The following is a 5460-nucleotide window of genomic DNA, read 5'->3' on the forward strand; positions in this document are numbered from 1 at the left end:
AATTTTCCTAATGAATGGTCATGGACATGAAACATTTCGCTGTTTGTAGATGCTGCCTGATTTCTGTTCTTGTTACAAAAATTAAAAATGTTTGTAATTTGATCAATCCGTAAACTGTCATTATCAATAAGAATGTAATGTCCTCACCAACATGATTGAGATCTTCTGTGAACAAGATCATAAGATGTAAAGCAGAAATAGGCCATTTGGTCCACCAAGACTACTCAATATTCAATCATTTGATCATCTACAACACTTTCCTGCCTTTACCCATAAACATTGAACCCTTTACTAAACATCTCTCTCTATCAATCTTGAATGTATTTAATAACCTCAACAGCCTCTGCAGTAGAATTCCATAGATTGACTGTGTTCTGAGGAGAGATCCCTCCTCATCTCTGTCTTAAATGTGCAATCCTTTTCTCTGAGATTTTGCCATCCGGTCTAAACTCTCCCATAAGGGGAAACAACCTCTCTCCATATACCCTGTTAAGTCCCCTAAAAATCTTGTATGTTTCCGGAAGGTTGACTCTCGTTCTTCTCAACTCCAGTGAGTATAGGCCCAACATACTCAACCTCGCCCCATAAGAAAATCTCTCCATATCCAAGATCAACTGAGTGAGCCTTCTTTGGACTGCCTCCAATACCTTATCCATTAGATAAGGGATCCAAAACTTTCACAGTATACCAGCCGTGGTCTGGTTAATGTTGTGTAGAGTTTTAGGAAAGCTTACCTATTTTTATACACTATTCCCTTTGAAATAAAGGCCAACATTCCATTTGTCTTTCCTATTACCTGCTGAACTTGGATGGTAGCTTTTTATGATTGATGCATAAAGGCCCCCAAGTCCCTCTCTGGTGCAACTTTCTGCAGTTGTTCTTTGTTCAAATAATGCTCAGATCCTCTATTCCTCTTGCCAAAGTGCAAAACATCACATTTTACATATTATATTCCAGCTGTCAAGCTGTTACCACTCACCTAACCTGTCTATGTCTCTCTGTAGACCCCCTGTGTCATTCTCACCACTAGCCTTCCCACCTATTTTTATGTCATCTAAAAACTTGGCCATAGTATATTCACTTCCCTCATCCAAATCATTAACATATATTATAAATAATTATGGCCCCAGCTCAGATGTTATGGGTCACCATCCTGAAAGTGTCCCCCTTATCCCATCTCCCTGTTTTCTATTAGATATCCAATCCTCTATCTATGCTAATGTATTACCTCAACACTGTGGACCCTTATCTTATTAAGCAGCCTTACATGCTTTAGCTTATTGAATACCTTTTAGAAATCCAAATATATATCTACTGATTCTCCTTTATTAATCCTGTTTATGATATTCTCAAAGAAGTCTAATTAATTTGTCAGGCATGAATACTGTTTGAGGAAGCCATGCTCACTCTGCCCAGTTATATTATGAATTCCCAAATGTTCTGCTATTACATTCTTGAGAATAGACTTTAACATTTTCCTAATAACAGGTGTTGAGCTAACTGACATATGGTTGTCATTTTTTGTCTCCTTCCCTTTTTAAATAAAGGTGCTGTAAATATTTCCTTTAATATCCTAGAATGCAACTCATCAGGTCCAGGAGGCTAATGGGTTTGTAGCTCCATTGGTTTCCTTAGCACATTTCCTCTCACGATAGTTATTGTGTTATTTTCTCTTCCCTTTTGTCCATGATTTTTCAGCATTTTTGGAGGGCTACTAGTGTCTACTACTGCAAAGAAGAAGAAGGGTCTAGGCCTGAAATGTCAGCCTTCCTGCTCCTCTGATGCTGCTTGGCCTGCTGTGTTCATCCAGCTCTACACCTTGTTATCTCTCTACTACTGCAAAGACTGATTCAGCTCTTCTGACATTTTCTGGTTCCTCATTTGACAAAGCAGATGATTACAAGAATGTACTGATGTTTTACATTTTTGGGGGGGATCACAGTGTCTCCCTCCCAAAAGAGAATAGCCTAGGAATTCACCTTGGACAGTGGGTCCAAGGATTTGTTTCCATTTAGTCTTTCATGGATTGTGAGCATTGAGGCCAAGATCACCCCAACTGTCCGAGAACAGAGGGCATTTGAGAGCCAATCACATTAATATGGATTTGGAATCCTGTGTAAGGCCAGAACATGTAAAGATGGCAGATTTGCTTCCCTAAAGGACATTAATAAACCCTACTGGTTCTAGGACGTTGAAGGGTGACCTTATATAGGTTTATAAGATCATGAGAGGCATAGATAAGGTGAATAGCAAAGGCTTTTTTCCCTTAAGGTGGTGGAATTCAAAACCAGGCGGCAAACTTTTAACGGGGGAGGAGAAAGATTTAAAAAGGGCTTGAGGGACAACTTTTTTACACAGAACATAGAATATATAACAGTACAATGCAGTACAGGCCCTTCAGCCCACGATGTTGCACCGAACTTTTACCCTAAACCTAATGTCAATCTAACCTCCACCCCTACCTTATACTATCATCCATATGCCTATCTAATAGCCACTTAAATGCCCCTAACAAGGCCGACTCCAGTACTTTCTCCGGAAATGCATTCCACGCCGCTACCACTCTCTGAATAAAGAACCAACCTCTGACGTCTCCCCTATATCTACCTCCACTCACTTTAAAACTATGCCCCCTTGTAATAGCTACCTCCACCCTAGGAAAAAGTCTCTGGCTGTCCACTCTATCTATACCTCTGATCATTTTGTACACCTCTATCAAGTCACCTCTCATCCCTCATCTTTCTAAAGAGAAAAGCCCTAGCTCTCTCAACCTTTCCTCGTAAGACCTTCCCTCCATTCCAGGCAACATCCTGGTAAATCCCCTCTGCACCTTTTCTAACGCTTCCACATCTTTCCTGTACTGAGGCAACCAGAACTGGACACGATACTCCAGATGTGGCTGAACCAGGGTTTTGTATAGCTGCAGCATAACTTCACGGCTCTTGAACTCAATCCCTCTATTAATGAAAGCTAACACACCATACGCCTTCTTAACAACTCTATCCACCTGGGTGGCAGCTTTCAGGGAACTGTGGACATGAACCCCAAGATCCCTCTGCTTCTCCACACTACCAAGAATCTTTCCGTTAACCCTGTATTTTGCTTTCAAATTTGTCCTTCCAAAACGAATCACCTCATACTTTTCAGGGTTAAACTCCATCTGCCATTTCTCAGCCCAGCTCTGCATCCTATCAATGTCCCTTTGTAACCTGGAACAGCCCTCCGCACTATCCACAACTCGACCCACCTTCATATCGTCCGTGAACTTACTAATCCACCCTTCCGCTCCTACATCCAAATCATTTACAAAAATCACAAATAGAAGAGGACCCAGAACAGATCCTTGTGGTACACCACTCGTAACTGAGCATCATGTTGAGTATTTTCCGTCCACTACCACCCTTTGTCTTCTAAGGGTCAGCCAATTCTGAATCCAATCTGCCACATTTCCCCCTATCCCATGCCTCCTTACTTTCTGCATGGGGAACCTTATCAAATGCCTTACTTAAATCCATGTATACCCCATCCACTTCTCTACCTTCATCCACGTGTTTGGTCACCTCTTCAAAGAATTCAGTAAGGTTTATGAGGCATGATCTACACCCTCACAAATCCATGTTGGCTATCACAAATCAAACTGAGACTATCCAAGTGATCATAAATCCTATCTCTCAGAGCCCTTTCCAATAATTTGCCCACCACTGAAGTAAGACTAACTGGTCTGTAATTTCCAGGGTTATCCCTATTCCCTTTTTTGAACAAGGGAATGACATTTGCCACTCTCCAATCTTCTGGCACTATACCCGTGGACAGTGAGGACAAAAAAATCATCGCCGAAAGCCTGCGATCTCTTCCCTCGCATCCCATAGAACCCTTGGATAAATCCCATCAGACCCGGGGGATTTATCTATCTTCAAGTTCCTTAAAATTTTTAGTACATCTTCCTTACTAACATCCACCTCCTCTAGCCTCCCAGCCTGTTTCACACTGTCCTCCCCTACAACTAGGTCTCTCTCAGTTGTAAATACCGAAGAAAAGTATTCATTAAGGACCTCTCCTATCTCTTTGGGCTCCGTGCACAAATTCCCTTTACAAACCTTGATTGGCCCTGCCCTTACTCTGGTCATTCTCTTATTCCTCATGTACGTATAAAAAGCCTTGGAGTTTTCCTTGATCCTATCTGCCAAGGTTTTCTCATGCTCCCTTATAGCTCTCCTAAGCCCTTTCTTCAGCTCTTTCCTGGCTGACTTGTATCCCTCTAGAGCCTTTTCCGATCTTCGTTTCCTAAACCTTATATAAGTAAGCATTCTTCTTCCTCTTAACTAGACTTTCAACCCCTCTTGAGAACCAAGGCTCCCTCACTCGACCGCATCTTCCCTACCTGCTATGGACAAACATATCAATCACACGCAGTATGCATTCCTTAAGCATTCTCCACATTTCTATAGTGCTCTTCCCTGACAGCATCTGTTCCCATTTTATGTTACCCAGTTCTTGCCTAACAGGATTATAATTATCCTTCCCCCAATTATAAACCTTACCCTGCTGTATGTACCTATCCTTTTCCATGACAATTGTAAAAGTAACAGAGTTATGATCGTTACCGCCAAAATGCTCTCCTACCAACAGGTCTAACACTTGGCCCGGTTCATTGCCAAGCACCAAATCCAAAGTGGCTAACAGAGTTGTTAGCTTATGGAATGAACTGCCAGTATAAATGATAAATGCAGGTACAGTTACAATGTTTAAAAGACATTTGGATAAGTACATGAACAGGAAAGGTTTGGAGGGATATGGGTCAAATGCAGGCAAATGGGACTAGTTTGGTTTGGGAACATGATCAGCGTGAACTTGTTGGACTAAAGGGTCTGTTTCCATCCTGTGTAAAACTATAGCTGTAATTAATGATAGTCCCATGGTCACCATCACTGAGAGTCGAATCATAGAGTCGTACGACATAGGAAATGGTCCTTTAGCCCACTATTTCGATGATGACCAACAAACATCAAACTATACTTATCCCATTTACCTGCACTTGGTCCATACCCTAATATGCCCTGGCATTTTAAATGCTTGTCTAGATGCTTCTTAAATGTTGCAAGGGTACCTGTCTCCATCACCCTTTCAGGCAGCACATTCCATATTTCCACCACCCTCTGAGTGAAAAAACTGTTTCCTCAGATCCTCTCTAAACCACTTACTCCTCACCCTTCAACTTATGTCTTCTCATCTGGGAAAAAGATTCTGTACCCTGTTTACACCCTTCATAATTTTATATACCTCAATCAGACCTCCTTTCAGTTTTCTCTGCCCCAGGGAAAACAAAGCCAGCCTATCCAGTCTCTCCTCAGAACTGAGACTTTCCATGCCAGGCAACATCCTGGTGAAGGGGGTTAGAGATAGTAGGAACTGCAGATGCTGGAGAATCTGAGATAACAAGGTGTAGAGCTGGGTGAACAC

Source organism: Rhincodon typus, chromosome 31 (assembly GCF_021869965.1).
Source record: "Rhincodon typus isolate 14 chromosome 31, sRhiTyp1.1, whole genome shotgun sequence".
Classification (NCBI taxonomy): domain Eukaryota; kingdom Metazoa; phylum Chordata; class Chondrichthyes; order Orectolobiformes; family Rhincodontidae; genus Rhincodon; species Rhincodon typus.